Source organism: Microtus pennsylvanicus, chromosome 1 (genome assembly GCF_037038515.1).
Source record: "Microtus pennsylvanicus isolate mMicPen1 chromosome 1, mMicPen1.hap1, whole genome shotgun sequence".
NCBI lineage: Eukaryota > Metazoa > Chordata > Mammalia > Rodentia > Cricetidae > Microtus > Microtus pennsylvanicus.
Genome location: NC_134579.1, coordinates 74,952,899 through 74,972,024, shown reverse-complemented (window position 1 = coordinate 74,972,024; position 19,126 = coordinate 74,952,899). Strand labels below are relative to the sequence as shown.

At 34.2% G+C, this 19,126-nt stretch overlaps 1 protein-coding gene across 1 annotated transcript in view; it reads left to right on the top strand.

Annotated features, from left to right (window-relative positions):
* Positions 1-19,126, top strand: part of LOC142847896 (immunoglobulin lambda-1 light chain-like) — a 270,740-nt gene that overhangs the window by 29,941 nt on the left and 221,673 nt on the right. The window lies entirely within an intron of this gene.

Below are 19,126 nucleotides of genomic sequence, written 5' to 3'. Positions count from 1 at the left end.
ATTCCATTTTTTGTCCTGATAGTCTGTTTTCTAATGGCAGGGTATTATAAATGTGAGCTCTTCCGTGGATCACAGCAACAATGAAAACATGGCATAAAATAGAAGTAGATTTGTCGTGGAATATGTCTACACTGTCTAAAACTGGGTTACTTTGATTGATGAAATAGGCTGATGATTGGACAATGTCTAGGCACCAGGCAGGGGCAGAAATTCCTTGCAGAGAGAATAACAAGGAGGAGGAATTGAGGCATGCAGGTGAGTTGCCAGAAAACAGGAAGGAAGCAGCTTGTGCAATTTGTGGCAAAATGTAGACAAAAAATATGGGTTAATTTAAGTTATTGGACCTAATTGGAAACAATCCTATGCTAAGGCCAAGCATTCAAGTAAGAAGTCTCCCCGCTAATGTTTTGGATCTGGTAGGACAGCAAATGACAGTCTACATAGATTATTTTAAACTTTGTATAATTGTGGTTTAAGTCGATGTGAGGTTGTTGGATCGTACCAATGGGCATGCTAAACTGTAAAGGAAAGCTGTAAGGTAACAGCATCAAAGAACTCTATAGTCATTTAGAAAAGCAGGGAGTGGGAGAAGTGGCCTTCCCTAGAGAAGAGCACAAATGGTGATTGTCCAGTAACCAATGGACAGCCTTGAAAACATAGAATTGTACCATGGTATGGATTGCACCCATTGTATTTAGGAATATATGTATATACAAATTTATGTATAAAATAACAATGCATGAAAAAGGACAAAAACTTGAAGCAGAACAGGAATGTGTGGTTTATAGGAGAGTTGGAGGGAGGAAACTGGAGATACAAAATGTAATTTGTAATGAGCTCAAAGGCTCAGTGCTCAAAGGTAGCACTGGGAAACCAGAAATGCTCAATACAGGGTTGTCAATTCAATGAAAATATGCATACTCTCTTTGCTACTCTGATGGCTGGGGCTGGCGGTGGATAATTGCCCACATGTACTGTCCTTGTGCTATCTGTGACCAGGTCATACTAAACTCCCAGAAGCAACACTGGACATAGTCAATATCCAACGTGTCAAAATACAGTTAAAATAATACATACCCATGAATGGCTTGGGGAACTGTGAGAAAATATCTAGGAAGAAAAATGGAGAGGACCTTTTAATCCAAGTACATTTTGTTCCATGACATAATCTTGGATGTGATTTTCTGCCTCCTGCAACAAATATTTGCAATCAATTTGTAAGACATGTTTATTTTTGTTGGGTGTCGGAACATAACTATAGAACCCAATGTGGTGAAAAATATCCTGAATGCTGTGATCACTGGATCTTGATTCTTGAGACAACTCAGAGTATAATACCAGAAGTTTGAACCAACCCGAGCTTCTGAATCCTGTTGTTTAGGATTTCCTTCTTGCCTCATGTGGACTGTTATTCTGCCAGCCCTGCTGTTTGCAGAAACCCCCAGAAAATTATGTCCTAAAAAAATTAGAAAACATAAAAATGTAGAGACTCTCATTATTTGAAACTTTTACAAACTTATCTCTAAAAGAAACTTGTCCACTGCATTAATTAGTTTTAATAAATAACTAGAAAAGTAATGATTATATTTAGCCATGTTCTCCAGATCCTTTGCATCATTCCAAATGATGTTTTCTCTGGTTACCAAGATTCACATTTTTTCTTTAGCATTGCAATATGTGTTTGTAACAAGTTTTAATAATTAATATATTATTGTTAAAGAATAATTATATATATAAAGATAAATATAACTCTCTGTATATATAACTCTCTCTCTCTCTCTCTCTCTCTCTCTCTATATATATATATATATATATATATATATATATATCTGCAAAACAAACTACGTTCCTACTGCTTTTTAAAGTATGAGAGACCATGCCCCAGTGGACTGGTATCTTAAAGGCCATTGGCTTAAGATGTGAAAGAGGCTCCTACAGACCTTCCCATTTTGTTTAAGTTGGAGAGTTCCAAACCAATACAAAATAATAAACACTAGGAACAGATATCTAGGATAAGATTAGAATTACAATCATAATTAACAATATTGAGCAAGGAGCATATGTTAAATGTTTTAATAAACATTCTATCATATGGAGTTTAAGTCTTGTATAGGAAATGGCTTGGTTAGTTCATAAGAGTACAGTAACTATGACTATCTAATTTTCAACCCCACTGAAGACCTGAAAAGGAAGATAGTATTACTTGGGCTGGCAGAAAGTACAATTAAGTAGCTTCAAAAGTGAGCAACATATGAAACAATTAGATACCTAGTAATTACCCAAAGTCTCATTCTGCAACGTTGAAGCAACCAACTCTGGCTAAGGCCTAGTGTAATTGACAGACTATTTTCAGAGGCAGAAAAAAATTTCAAAACCATTTTACTCCGTCTTGTCAAGATTTGATAGTCATGCTTATTCTTTTCCGGATACCATGTAACTTGTCAGCAGTTGAGGCATTGTCAGTTCCTTGTCCAAAGGCCAGGTTTTTTTGTTTTTTTTAAATTTATTTATTTATTAAAGATTTCTGTCTCTTCCCTGCCACCACCTCCCATTTCCTTCCCCCTTGCCGAATTAAGCCCCCCCTCAGTCCGAAAAGCATTCAGGGTTCCCTGCCCTGTGGGAAGTCCAAGGAACCCCCACCTCCATCCAGATCTAGTAAGTTGATCATCCAAACTGCCTAGGCTCCCCCAAAGTCAGTGCGTGCAGTAGGATCAGAAACCCATTGCCATCGTTCTTGAGTTCTCAGTAGTCCTCACTGTCCGCTATGTTCAGAGAGTCCTGTTTTATCCCAGGCTTTTCCAGACCCAGGCCAGCTGGCCTTGGTGAGTTCCCAATAGAAAAAAAGCTCCATGTGGAGTGTCTTCAGTGCTCAACATTCTCTTAGGAATAGATTGGTAGTGTCAGAAGCAGTCAGGTCTCATGTCAACAGAATCCTAAGTTATTTAAATGCCATGTTACACAGATCCTTGAAGTAGTTGAAGAATATCTATCTAGAAAGAATACAATCTATATGTATCTAAAGAGCTTAATTGATCTAACTGTATGTACAACAAACATGGACAACTATTGACCTATGATATTATGAAAATATACCCTGAAAGTTGTATCAATATGCAAAATGTCCTAAACTGAGGTAAAAACATACATATATACAATCTGACAAAATAACTTTGCATAAGTGTACAAATGTAAACAAATGTAACAGATATGATTTGATCTTGTATCAATATACAAAACTATACCAATGTAAACTATCCATTTATAATAGTTAACATGTATTCACTATATTTCCCACTAATACTATCCTGCCCCCCCTTTTTTAAACATAGTTTTCACACCAAACATCGATCTAATACAAGTAATAATCAACAACCCATAAACAATGTTCAAAACCCCTGTAGACAAACATCTTTTGGGGGGACAGGGGTATCATCATCTTACAGAACTGCTTCCTTCTGTCATGTGGGCAATGTTCTCTTAAAGGGATCCTGCAAAATTAAAGTGATGGATAAGTTTCAAAATTACTGTCTAGTAAAGGTGCAAACAAATTTTCGAGTAGTTGATAGATATTTTTTTCTTAAAAGTTCTCATTTGGAGTTTTGGCCTGAATGTCATGAGATGGTACACAAAAATGAAGTCTTATATTAGCGCTGTCTGCATCACGATGTCATTTCAACTAGATGGAGTGGTTGCTGTGGGGCACCATCTTCTTCCTAGAAATTTCAAAGATTTCTGCAGGAAAAGGATCTGTAGGAAAATCTATGTCCATCAGGAAAAACTTAAACATCATTCATATAAATATACATTCAATGAAGAATATGATCTAAACAAAAAAGGCATGGAGAAAGTAAAATTTTTTTAAAGTCTTTCTTCTGTACCATACAAGATGGCTCCTGATATGAGACAGAAGCTCTGAATGTTCTCTTTAACAATAAGCTTGGATTTAGAGAATTACAGAGACATTGTCCAACTCCAAAACCAGGCATATATATATATATATATATATATGTGTGTGTGTGTGTGTGTGTGTGTGTGTGTGTGTGTGTGTGTGTGTAAATATGTGCAAATAGTACCTGAATTCATAAACCATATTCTTTTTCTAGATCCTCCTTAGTGGATAGCTATTTTTTTCTTCTGTCAGCATTCAAATATCCAGGGTCTCTTGAATTTTTGATGATGTGTATTTTTCTGCAAAGATAAGAGCAAAACACTGCCTAACCCTTATTATCTTTATTTACCACATGTATGATTGCCAACATTGTGGATGTGGTATTATTACTCTTTTTCAGGAGATTTCTTTTTTTCAAAGTGAATCTTTATTAATTTTGTTAGTATCCAAAATTTTTCTTCTTCTGTGGAAACAAGAGCAAAACCCCTTCCCCAACATAGTACATCTCCTGGTTTCCATTGTGAGGTCAACACATACTTGAAATATACTGGTTGATGCAATTCAGAAGATTTTTCTATTTTCCAATGTCTCTCTGCTGCTGTTGTCTCTTTCTCCTCAGTGTTAAGAAAATTTAAGGTTTATAAAGCATTATGCAATCTACTTCTGGGAGTATTTTTCATCCATTTCTGTTTGGTCAGCATATCCTTTATAGTGCGATTTGAACTTTCTATAATTGTCTGACCTGTAGGATTATTTTGTATACCTGTAATGTGCTTTATATTATAACAATCAAAACACATTTTTTTTTTCTTGGATACATATGCTGGACCATTGTCTGTTTTTATTTGTGCAGGAATGCCAATGATGGCCTAACTTCTAATAAATGTGTGATTACTGAATCAGCCTTTTCTGAGGAAGCTATTCTTGAGATTTTTACATACAGACAAAGTTAAATTTGGCATTTTTACCCTTTGTTCCTGGTCATCAAATTTGATAATTTTTTCATTGTTTTCAAATCTATTTACCACTGCCTTTTGTAATGTTTTGTAATGAATGTCCAGTGTTCTGCTCTAATGCCCTCATTGAGGATTCCAAGGTATGAAGTGTGTCCAGTAGAGATAATGTTTCATCCTTGTACATGGTCTTCATAGCATGCATATTACCTTCCTGGAGAGACATCCTATCAATCAATCTGTCATTCCCCTTTGACAGAGTCCGATTAAGACTTTCAACAGTGCGAATTCTCTCAAATAACGCTTCAGCACTCACTGTCATTGATTGGGTTTTATGTGCCAAATCATCTGTTTCCTTCTCTAGAGTGCTGAATCTTCTTTAAATAAATTACTATCAGTCTGTACCATTTCCAAAAGCATCTCAGTTGACAGAGTTTTGTTAGTTAAATTGGCTGTAACCTTCTTCAGATTTCCAACCTCTTTCCTGAGAAGTGTGGTTTCAGTCTTAAAAGACTACCATTTCTAAAAATGCCTCATTCTTAGCCCTATTGTCAACCATATTTTAAAGAAAAAAATATTGAGTAGAAGACTAATCCCCAGAAACAAAATAGTGATGTAGAAGGGACATCATCTTATAAGTCTTCTAAAACCTAGCACATGGACACCTTGGATAGTTAGATTGTCTGACATTGTCCTTTTAAATTAGCAACTTATGTTCTATTTTTAGAATATTAAATCTTACCTAGTAAGATACACATAGTGGTGCATCTGAATTCAACTGTGGCCAGTCTAAAATCTGATTTCAGAGCAGAATGCTAAAAGATAAATCACAGACTGTGTGCTCCTTGAATGTCTAGAACAATGGAATAGGCAATTGCAAACAAATCGTTAGAAAGCCACAGAACAACTGGTTCAGACAGGGAAGCTCGTGTCTCACAGAAATGTCTACAATGCACACTTGTGGGAGGCAAACAGTAGGCTGCATGGATACTTGTAGCTAATCCGAGACTTGTAAAGGGAACTGCAGCTGATCTTTAGAAAAGCCGCTGTGCAAGATTCTATATTAAACTGCTTGCTGAGGAACGGTTCATGCTGAGCCAGGCTGACAGCACGCAGCAGAGCTTGGCTTCCCAACCCAAATGATGAGCGCCAGATAAATTGGCAAAACAATCCCACACCAGTTAAGAATTAGGGATAATAAAAAGGGTTATTTACGTAGGGTGGGAAACTGACAGATCACCATCCAAAACAACAATCCTCTCAGGGCAACCAGGAAACAGTCTAGCTGCCTGAAAGGGAGCCATTAGTAAGTAAGAGAGCAACTGGTATATGCTGCTTTTCAAAGTATAAGAAACCATGCCCAGTAGACTGGTATCTTAAAGGCTTAAAGACTATTGGCTGAAGGAGGGGAAGGATCTCCCGCAGCAAATATATATATATATATATATATGTGTGTGTGTGTGTGTGTGTGTGCGCGCGCGCGTCTGTGTGTGTGTGTTTGGAAAATGACAGGTCTCCGTTGGGTATAGAAAAATATGGCATTCCAGCTTGCAGTAAGACTAAGAATCTCCCTATGGGTGTTGAGGCTGGGCAGGGTGACCAATTATGGGAGGTAGGGTCCCCAAAGCTAGAATTAGAGTCAGAGACAACTACTGTTTTCTCTTATAAAAGTACCTCAAGATGACCAAGAAACACATCTCTAACATCTATGCAAAGGGTCTAGGACAGATTTATGGATGACCCTGGGCTGTCTGTTCAGTCTGTTGCAGCCACAATGAACTCAGGTTATTTGATTCTCTAAATGATCTTGTGGTGTCCTTGTATATATTTGGAAGATCTCCTTCTAATTACCAGCTCTCCATATCCCTCTTCTCAAATCTACTGCTCCAGATATAAGTTAATAAATACATATACTCTTCCAGATACTCTGGATCCCAACCATTCAGTTGATAGTTAATTAGCTAGCTAACTATTTCAGCAAAAGAAAACAAAAAGTATTTGTGTACTGTGTATAGATATTTAAAAGCAAATCAATTCTCCTGGCAACAGAAACTTCATTGCAATAATCTTGTCTATTCACCATGTCATTATACATGTGAGAACTCACACAAGGTTTCTAACGTGCTCATGTTATGAAACATTGGTTCCATGGCTATCTCCTGAATTTCAAAGAGTCTTTTGTGAAAAGTAACTGTGTTCATAGAATAATATAACAGAGACCTTGGAGGAGGGCTGAAGAGGGCAGGGGAGAGGCAGGGAGGGGAGCAGAGAAAAACGTAGAACTCAATAAAAATCAATAAAAATAATATTGAATACAATAGTGCAATTGCACAATATATACTCTTTCAAATATGTACTCTCTTTTCTCTTGTGTTAGTAAATGAAAGAACAATTTTATTCGAGTTTTCTGAAATTTTGTTCCTTTTCTTTGATTAGGAGATAATAAATTCCTCCTTTTACTTCTGAATTTTGGCTTTATATACTGGGAAACTACATACCACATGGTTGGCCCAATCTTTTCCAAGTCATATATCTTCCACCACATGTTAGGAAACTCATTTCTTTTTCTTCCACGTTATTCAGTTTCCTTTTAATCTCATCTAATTCACCCCCATGTTCACAGGCATGTGGCTATTCTACGGTTGAATTTTCATCTGTTTCTATTCTGGCTTCATAATGCATTGAATTGCTTGTTAGAGATGGCCAAATTTTCCTTATCCATTCTTATTTAGAGTATCATCTAGGTTGTTTTCAGTTTCTTACAATTACAAATAGAACTCCTATGAACACAGTGGAACTAGTGGCTTTGTGTGTGATTGAACTTTCTATGTGTAAATGTCCAAGAGTGGTATTGTATTGTTGGGTCTTAAAATAGACTGTTTCCAAATATCCCAAGAAATTGTTATATTTATTTAGAGATGTGCTGCACAAATTGTCACTACCATAATCCCCGGGGAGGTGTTCCCCTTGTTCCATACCTTCTCCAGCATAAGCTGTCATTCATGGCGTTGATCTTATCCATTCTCACTTGTTAAAATATAATCTGAGAGGATTTTGATTTTTGTTTCCCTAATAATTAAGGATGGTGAGTAGTAGTTTAAGTGCATCTTGGCCATTTAAAATTCTTCTGTTGAGAATTCTCTGTTTGATCTGTTCCCTATTTTTTATTGATTATTATTGAGCCCTACATTTTTCTCTGCTCTCCATCCTGCCTCTCCTCTCCCATTCAACATTTCCCCAGGTTCCAATGCTCACAATTTACTCAGGAGATCTTCTCTTTTTCTACTTCCCATGTAGATTCGATCTATGTATATCTCTGTTAGGGTCCTCATTGTTGTCTAAGCTCTCTGGGATTGTGATTTGTGAGCTGGTTTTCTTTGCTTTATGATGTTCCCTATTTTTAATTAGATAATCTGTTGTTATTTTTAAGTCTAGTTTCTTAAGTTCTTTATTTTGGAGATCAGCCCTCTGTCAGATTTGGAGTTGGTGAAGAGTTTTGTTTTTTTTTGTTTTTTTTTTTTTTACATCACCATTGTCTTTGTAGGTGTGACTGTTATTCGTTCATGATTCCTTGTTTATCATGGTTGTTCCTGTCAAGTATGATTACAGCTCTTTATGTTTTATTTATATCCAGTTCACTTTCTAATGCTAATTAAAAAACCTTGGAGATTCATCTTGTAGAATACAATGTTTTAGCTAAGTTTATTTTGTCAATATATTTTTATGCATATCAATATATATGAGTCCAAAAGAATATATCATAACATACTGTGATAATATGCTTCATGCTTAATGAACAATGTCTAGTGTTGATGCATTTTGAATTCTACTGCTTCAACTAAGAGAATCCAAAAATATTGTAGTTCCCTCAGAATTTCAGTCATGAATAACTGCATGTTGACCTGAAATTGCTTTCAGTTGTGCTTCATTCCATTCCACAGCTTCCATTCATTAATCTAAGTAGCAACCCCATCTTTGTGAACCTGGCCAGCAGAAACACAGTGAAGTTCATGATTAACTTTATAGGATTCTGATGTACAGTTGAGTTCAGCTTTCCTTTCTCCATTTCTGCTTTGTCTCTGTTGAGTGCAACATGGCAGTACAGTACAAGCTCTGACTGTATAACTTCACTTTTGTGCAGAAACTTGAACTCAGCAAGGGAGAAACTCATCATTTGGATGGCTCCTGTTTTCATGAGTATCTGTGATACCACACAATGAGTGAATACTCACTTGATTTCTGAGGTTCTACATTGATGAGTGTGCTTGCAGCAGGTGAAAGGTGTTTGATATTACTTTTTTTTTATTTAGCAAATTCCTCAAGAGAATCCAGGAGCTAAAGCGGCATATTGATGTCCCTGAGACAGAAGAGATGGCTGATTCTACAGTAAGTATGTCTCTGCTCAGAAACTATGCTCAACTTCTTCTTCAAAGTTTATATATTTATGTTGCAATCTTTACTTCTCTGTTTCTTGTAGCCTAGCTTACAGAGTTTATTTCAGCTGTTATTTGTTTGCCTGTACTTCTTAAGAGTGCTATTATTGAGTATTTAGATATATATTGTTTATTCAGTGTGGATTTACCTCCATTTTGTCCTTGCCTGCTCATTTATTTTCAGGATATATAACCTCAGTGAACTGATGATGTTCATCACTGGGAATTCCATTGTGATAGATAAATATTGTAACTGGCTGATTTCCATTTTCTCCATAGACCAACTCATATCCTCATACAAAAAGAGGACATGGATTTGTATGGCATGGCTTGCATCTGAGCACTCTGTTTGGTTACTGACTTATTAAAATTCATATACAGTCACCTGGAATGTGCTGCCTAGCATAACTCTTTCAGTAATGAGATAGTAGAATTAGAAATGTCATATTTCTTGGAAAGTAAAAGAAATATATAGAATTCACTTGAGAATCTAGAAAGCAGCAGATACACATAGCTTATACTCAGCATAAACCTGATGCTGTTTCATTCACACTACAGTTTCCATGCCTTCTTTCTTGGACAATAACTATCAGTACAATAATGGTGTGACTATGTTTCAAATCATGTTTACCCTGGTTTATCTCCATATCTCAATGTTGACTTCATTCAGAGATCACTAGTTTAGATTTTGTGTTCTTGGTATTGCATATAGTGTTTCATTCTGCAGCCAGGATGCATTGAATTTACATTATCAGCAATAATTATTTTGAAATATTGCCAGCTGATGAACATAAAATATCAAACTTTATGCAGAAACTGAACTTTTCCATAATTATTTTTATTTGTTCCCTTGCATCAGAGGCTCTCTTGCATGGGATCTTCCACATTTCCCTGTGAACATGTTTTTTTTTTAATTTAATGTTTCAGAAATATATATATATATATATGTATGTATGTATTTAGAGGCTTATTATTTTTAAATTTTCCTTCTATAGAAAATAGATATTTCCTCATATAATTTCATGATTATGGTTTTCTCTTTTTCAACTACTCCCAATTAATCTTTCCACCTTATTCTATCCAGATCCTCCCCCATTCTGATGCTCAATATAAAACAAACATTATTAAGGGAGAAAAATGAAACAAAATATAACATGATATAATAAGATAAAACAAAACTAATATGCAGAATAATAGGAAAAACAAACAATCAGATGAAAAATAGCCCCAAAAAAGTTACAAGAGACAGATAAAAGGCTAGAGATTTGGTTTAAAGTTTAAGAGCATTGCCTGCTCTTCCAAAGGTCCTGATTTCAATTCCCAGCAACCACATGGTGGTGCACAACCATCTGTAATGGGTTTTGTTGCCCTCTTCTGGCCTGCAGGCATACAGAGAAAATATTGTATACATAATAAATAAATAAATAGATAAATATATAAATAAATATTTTTTTTTTAAAAAAAGAGACATAGATGCAGATATCCACTATTTTTTAAGGTCATGAATTCCTAAAACACCAAACTGAAACTGTAATATATATTACACGTAGGGGAAAATGTAATAAAATTTATAAATAAATTAAATTATAAGAAAATGAAAGAACATAAATTTCTGAGATTACATTATGACTCAAGGAACTTCTAAGATGCTGTTGAGTTTATTGAGACTCAGCATGAAACCTACCTTTGAGAGTAGTTTCTTATCCCAGGAACAATTCTTTGAAGAGAACCAAATTTTCGTTTATGTGGGATTATTAGTCAGAGATTGTTTTTAGGCTAAAGATCTGGGAATGTGTCCAGTTCTTATTTGAACTGTGTGTGGCCTGTGTATGCTGCCTCAATTTCTTTTCATAAATACGTGCTTCAATCCAGTAGAGGTAGAGGGTTTTGTATGTTTGTGTGTGGGGAAGGACATGTGGGTATCTTCCTCTTCTTGTACACGGTTCTGTGAACCCTGAGGCAAGGTATTTGATGGAGACCTCCCATTCAGCATTATTTCAAGGTCTCTCAATCTTTGCATATTGTCTAGCTGTGAGCTTCTCTATTTTTTCTCTCTACCTGTTCAGGAGGAATATCCTCTGATTGATCTATGTATATTTCTATTTATCTGCTGTATGTCATTTAGGAGCAATTTATATCTTGGTTTTTAGAACAAAAAGTATTGTTTAATTTTACCTCCGTTCCCTGGGCTGTCTACTTTCTTGTTCTTTGTCACCAAAGCAGTGTGAGTTATTGGTTTCATCTCATTGAGTTAGCCTTAAATCACATCAGATTTTGGATTATTACCTTCACAAGCTTTGTGCTACAATTATACTAACATATTTTATGGGCAGGACACCAATGTAGATCAAACGGTTTGCATTTGAGATTGATGTTTGTGTTTCTTCTCAGTAGTATGTAGACAATTTTGGTACACCAAAGACTCAGGTTGTGATAGATACCAGCTCCACTTCTATGTGATCAATGAGGTTTTTTGAAATGTAGCACAAATTCTATTTTGATCAATAAATCCATATAAAGCAAGACATTACCATTTTCAAACACTGCAGTTTTTGCTTCATTTTAGCTGGATGTGTCTGGTAGAATCTTTCTGTATTGCATAAAGCAGAATGACAATAATTTCTCCAGCCAGACAATCTAACTCCTATTTGATGAAGATGTTTTCTTTTCTTCATAGCAAATTTATTGTTTATTTATCAAAAATCAGGTGTTTATATGTGTGCAGCTATGTGCTTGTGTCTTTGATTCAATTCTGCTCACTAACATGTCTTTATTTTTACAAATACTGTGTAGTTTTGATTACTATCTATTTGAAGTACTGTTTGAAATCTGATACCATGATATCTTCCTTTTTATTGCTCAGAATTTTTTTAGATATTCTGGATTTTTTTTCATTTTTCACATTGTATTCAATCATATCTTTTCATTGTATTTAAATCATATGTAAAGAAATGTGTTGGCATTTTGATGGGTACTAAGTAGAATCTGTACATTTCTTTTGCTCAGATTTTATATTTTACTTTGTTAATTCTACTGATCCATGAGCACGAGAGACCTTTCCATCATCTGATATCTTCTTTCACTTCTTTCTTCAACATATTGAAATTGTGGTCATACATGTCTTTCACATGCCTGGTTAGGGTACTCCAGGTTATTGGAGTTTTGTGGCTATTATAAATGTTGTTTTCCACCGAATTCTTTCTCAGTTCATTTGGAATCAATATTTAAAAGGTCTACTGACTTTTTATAGTTAATCTATGGTTCAGTCATATCGCTGATGGTGTTTATCAGCTGTGGATAGTACTTCTTGGCAGATTTTGTTTTGCAAATAATTTAACATTTTTTCTCCTTTTCCAATTTGTGTTTCTTTGATCTCCTTCAGTTTTCTTTTGCTTTAGCTAACATTTCAAGTATTGTAATGCCTAGGTGTAAAAAACTTGACAGCCTTGCCTTTTTCCTATCATTATTGGAATATCTTTATGATTCTCTCTATTTAATTTGATGTTTCTAGAGGCTTTCTGCAAATGTTATTTATTATATTAGGTATGTCACTATCAATATTCTTTCTAATAATTTTATCATGAAGTTGTGGAGGTTGGATTTTTTCAAAGGCATACTTAAGAAAATCAACAAGATAGAAAAACCTTCATCCAATTACCTAAAATTCAAAGAGAATATCCAAATTAAGAAGAATAAGAAATGAAAAGTTGGACAGTAGCCAATAATAATGAGGAGCTCAGAACTTGTACTTCACTAAATAAAATAATCTAAAATTAATTATTTTTTTTCAATTATACCTTTAAAAATTGCTCAATCAAGATCATATAAACAACTTAAGTAGACTTATGAACACTATTGAAAGAAAGGCAGTCATTAAAATCATCTCCCAATGGAAAAAAAAGAACAAATTCCAGGGTCAGATGATTTAGGACATAATTCTTTGATATTTAAAGCAGACATTATGGTCTTCAAATTGTTCAACCAACTGAAATAGAAGGAATAGTAACAAATTCCTTTTGTAAGAGCACATTAACCCTGATATCCAAACCACACAAAGATTCACTAAAGAAGTTTTCCAAATCTCTTTCAAAAAACACTTACTCCATGACATGGTTTTTTTTCTAGATAATGTAAGTGTGGTTTAATAAGTCATAAAACAACTGCAAATGCTGAATATATCCAATGTAAAAATACCTATGTATCCCTTTAAAGCAGGAGCGATACAACACATAGCAACAACAGAATAGACAAGAAGAGCCACCGTTAGTGCTGAGCATCCATAATGTTTTAGAACCCAAGGACTTTGAGCCAGACAAGCGACTCTTTACAATGAACACTTGCAAGGAAAATTGTAGTTTCTGATACTGTGAATTAATAAAAATTATTAGATCATGTCTTATTATATTTACTGCTATTATATTAGAAGCCAATATAATTTAGCTGAGAATAGAACTCAGTATTAAACCAACTAATGATGAAATAAGGATATAATATGCATTGAGTAAAACTATGCTGTATTATAGTACCAGCAGTGTATAAACATCAGACAAACTATGGAAATCTACAAGTGTAATGACAGAGAAGAATGTTAGAAGGAGGCCAAAAACAAGCTAAGCAATGAGAGGTAATTACAAAGACTGGTACAATGGAAGAAAACTGTGTACTACAGAAACATGCAAAAGTTAAATCCCAGTTAAACAATAAAAGAAAATAATTAAGATGTAGTGAAATGACAGTGAATATGTTAAAGAATTATAATAAGAGAAAGACAATAAGGAAATGTACAATGAGTAATATAACTACACTGTCAATCAGGGTACATATTAAGTGGTTTGCCCTTTTCTTTCTACCTGCCCAATGATGAGTCATGTAGAAAATTTGATGAAGGGCAAGGTACTGTTTGTTATAGTAACTCTAATCTATAAAATCATCTGTATGACATGCTTACTGTTCACAGAGTTGTTTAATCAACATTTTTGTTGGTGCTTTTAATGTTTCCCTAGTAATTTTGATGAGTAACTTACTGTAATTTATTTCTCAAATTATCTTGTGTTCTTGAAGCAGTGGTGGATCTTTGTAGCTTCAGGGGCGAGTCAGCTTAGGATATCAGCTGATTCAAGCCGTGGATCAGCTACACAATCTACCATCTAACTTGTTCTTTATAAATCTTCCCACAGTGTTCCTACTATTTATTCAGCTAGAAGCCCGCCTCTTTTGAGCTTGCCTCACACAGGTGTCAGGCCTTCCATGGTCTTTCCCAGTAATGTCATTGGAATAATTTACAGTAGGATTTGTGCTTCATTCTTGGATATAGCAATTCTGCCCCTGTCTACAATCTTACTTTTCACTCATTTTCATTTAACAGCTGTGAATGCATGCATGGTTTCATCTTTACAGCTCTTGTCTCTTCAAATTGTGGATCCTAATGAAACAATTTGCCTTGAGAATAGAAGCCCTTAATTGGTGAAGTCTGGAACTGCACATGATGCTAATTTGGCTCCCATTCACATACCCCATTTCAGCCTGTACATCTACAGTTTAATTTTGTCCTACATGGCTTAATATTTCAGGCACACAGATTTTTATTTATAGATTTATAGACTATATTTTGGAGTATGTTTTTCAAATAATGCTAATCCAGAACACATCATGTTTTGTGACGAACTCTTGTATTCTTTTTCTAAGTAAAGAAATTTGTACCTGAGCCCCTCATAATCTGTTTTCCTTCATGACAGGGAATCTTGACGTTTGAGGATGTTGCAATTGATTTCTCTCCAGATGAGTGGGACTGCCTCAACGTTGAACAGAAGGCTTTGTATAGGGATGTCATGTTGGAGAACTACAGTAATATGGTCTCTGTAGGTGAGACTTTTTGTCATGTTTCCGTCTTTACTATGATTTTTTTCCTACAAGCATGTATTATGTCTATGCCTGAATTGCTAGCCTTACTTTTACATGTCAATTTAATAAAAATCTTGGAGTTCATCGTGTAGAACCCTATAATTTGTGTAACTTTATCTCATCAATATATTCTTGAATCCTGGTAATGACATTCATCATTCAAACTTGTATAATACATTTTACTTTTCAGACACATTCTAGATTATATATTGATTTGCAACATGATGATTCACAACATATTTGCTTTCAATAGTAATTTACAAAAGAAATCAAGGAATACAATATTATCAAAATTGCTTTTGATTATTTTAAATTTTGGAAGACAGTATTTATATTTTTAATTTTATATTATATCATATCTTATATAGTTAGTGTTATCTTAGAAATCCATGTGTTTTACTATTATCCCAATTTATGGACATATATCTCTTCTAATATGCAGGTCTTTCAGTGCCAAAACCAGACATAATCATCTGTCTTGAACAAAGCAAAGAACCCTGGATTGTGAACATGGGAGAGAAAGAAGGCAATGAAAAAGGTAAGCGACAATGAAGCCTTGGCACATGTGGGAAACCTAGGACATAGAGGAATTCTTCTCTGAAGTGCGGTTAGCAAAGATCTTGCCCTGAAATGGTACAAAAATTCACATTGTATAGTTATCTCAAATTACTTTATGGGTCTCATTCACATGAAATAACCTAAAAATTTACTTTGAATACTTAACTTTAATTATGGTATAAAGCAGAATTTAGAATATTTGTTGCCATATCCTTGAATGCCACCAAACCCAGAAATGAACAATATTGAAAATAAAAGTAGTATTAAAATTTTTTGTAGTTTTTGAAAGAGTATTTCTCTGTACATGTTCATGTCTGTTTGTCGGCTCTTGTGAGAGTATTACATAGTTTTCACTGTTGTGTATTATTACATATAATCAGAAAATATGAATTTTATACTTGTACTCAATTTGGAATATTGTAGAGTTCATTCATTGCATTAGACTCTACAGAAATTAAAAGGTAACTTTTTTATTTCTGCAAAATATTCATTAGAAATTAAGAACGGTTTAGAGTCATACATGCTATTGGTCCATTTTAAAGTCATATAAAAATCTCTGAATATCAAAATCTATATGTTACTGTCCACATAAAGGTTATATATTCTCTTGTTTTCCTTTGTGTTTTTATCTATATTTGAGTTTGTTTGGAGAATCAAATTTGTATATGCATAATATTTTATTTTTAATACTTTAATTAATTATTTAAAAATAAATTACAGTATCATTTGGCCAATTAAACTCTCCAGTTCTCTGATGTTCCACTTCCTCTAAACTTTTTTATTTTTTCTCTTTTTTTTACACCCACAGAATTCAATCTGTAATTCTCATACAACCCTGGGTATTGAGCATGACCTATAATATGGTTAAAATATCAGAAGTTGCACATTCTTAAATTTATGCCCTTTCTCCACATATGTTTCAGGTGATAGAATCATCTCAGGAAGGTGTGTGTCTCCATATACACTTTTTCTCTAGAATTTTAATCTTGCTTGAGCTTTCTTAGGTCGAATGTATACTGCCTTGATTAAATGAGTTTATAAGTCATCTGTTACTTTGCATACAAAAGAACTAGTTTCTTATAGTCATTCATGACTTCCTACACTTAACATGTATTATCACTCTCTCCTGAATGAGCTCTGATCATTCCATGAAATGGGTTTGATATAAACATGCTAATTAAAACCTATTTTTTTTTTGTTTTCACTATGTCCACCTATGAGTCAACTTTTACTGTCAAATTCCATTAGGTATAAAGGCATAGAGATGCACCAGGCTGTGGGTAAACCAATAAGATACAGGAATAATTTTAATACTATATCCAAGCAGCAGAATAATGGTAGTAAGTGGTATCTCCTATATTTTAATAATTATCTTGAATTAGCATGAATATTCTTCAGGCTATTCTTCAAAAGATAAAAAATAAAAAAGACCAGAACTCTTATAATTTTTTTTGTGGGACAGTTCCCTTGACACTTAAACATGTATACACACAAAAAGTAAGTAAAAGATGTGCCAATTTCATTATGAATATACCTGCGAAAGTCCTCAATAACATATATGCAACCTGAATCCAATAGCATATCAAAGGAACTATCTACCAGACACTTCCTCTCAAGACATTTAGGGACAGATCAACAATTCAAAACCAATAAAGTAATATACCGCTTATGTAAACTGAAAGTCAAATTCTATATGTTCATATCATTATATGCAGAAAATCCTTTGACAAAATTAACAACTTCTGCTTGACAAAAGTCCTGGAGAGATTAGGGATGCTAAGTACATACTTCCAAATGAAATAGGCAATTTGTAGCAAGCCTATAGCCCACATCAAACTAACTGGAGAGAAATCAAGACATTCCACTAAAATAAGAAACAATACAAGGGTATTCACTTTCTCCATATGAATTCCATACAGTCCTTGAAATCTTAGCTAGAATAATAATACAAATGAAGATGAAAAAGTGATGAATAACAAAAGAAGACATGAAAGGAATGTTATAGGCAAATGCTATGATTTTATGTATAAAAGACTCCAAGAAACTTCTCCAGCTGAGATACACTTTCATCAAAAATAAGAGATGTAAAATTGACTAACAAAAGCAGTAGCCCTCATATGTAAAAAAGAGAAAGGACTTAAATAGAAATCATGGAAAAGAAACCACATCTTGTACAATAACCCCAGAAAATAGTTTGGGGTAATCAAACTAAAAAAGTGAAAGACCCTTGTCAGAACTCTAAGGCATTGAAGAAATAAACTGAAAAAGATATCAGAAGATGGAAAAAATTGACGTACTCATGGATTGGCCAATCGATGTAGCAAAAATGAATATCTTATCAAAGTAATGTACTGATTAAGTGAAAATCCCATTAAAATTTTAACAGTTCTTGAAGGTCTCGAAAGGAGAGTCTTCAGCATCATATGGAGGCAAACAAACAAAAATCTCACAATAGCTTAAACAATCATGAAAATGAAATCTATATATACAGTATATCACCATTCACAATTTTAAAATATTCTGCATTTATATAATAATCAGGTTTTGTAAAATAATGGTATGGCTGATCACTGAAACAAATTACAGATACTAAAATAAGTGCACTCATCTATGACAACTTATTTTGTACAAGATCTAGAAAAATACATTTCACAAAACATTAGCATTTAATTCTAGTTAGAATTACCCCAAACTCCTTTCTGATTCTTTAGATGCCAAGTTGTTTTCTAAGTGACAGAAAGTGGGTAAATTCTGACATCAATGAAGATGGGGAAGATCTCATGGATTTTGAGGGAGAAAAGCCATAGTAAGAATATGTTTTATGAAAACATCTATTTTCTGTATAAGAAAAAGAGAAAATGTTTCTCTGTTAATAAGATCAGTCCTAGTGAATTTCATGATGTCTGAAAATTTATGGATGCCTTCCTTGTGGCATACATGATTCTCTGTGGGCCAGTTAGTAATAACTGTTTCCTGTTCTTCCTGTCCTTCTTTCTTTACTAATTAATAGTCTGTCTTCTTTATTTATATTGTTCACTCTGTTCAATTTGAGGGATTGTGAAGATGAGTTATGTTCATTAAGATAATACCATATCAGGAGTGTAATATTTTTTGTAGTTGGGTTATAGACTTTTTCAATTGCTGTGATAAAACTCCAAGATAAAGACAATACACAGAAGAAAGATCCATTATGATAAATCAGAGGTAGTAGTTGACAATGAGCTAGAGCTGCTGTGAGAGGTTCCATCTGGAACCAAAACAGGAAGCAGACAGCTCACTGTTGGCAATAGAAGGCATTAAAATTCTCAAAGCCATTATCCAGATACATGTGTTCCAGGAAGTTGATACCTTTTTTACTCTACCCATAAATATCCACCAACTTCAGGCCACAT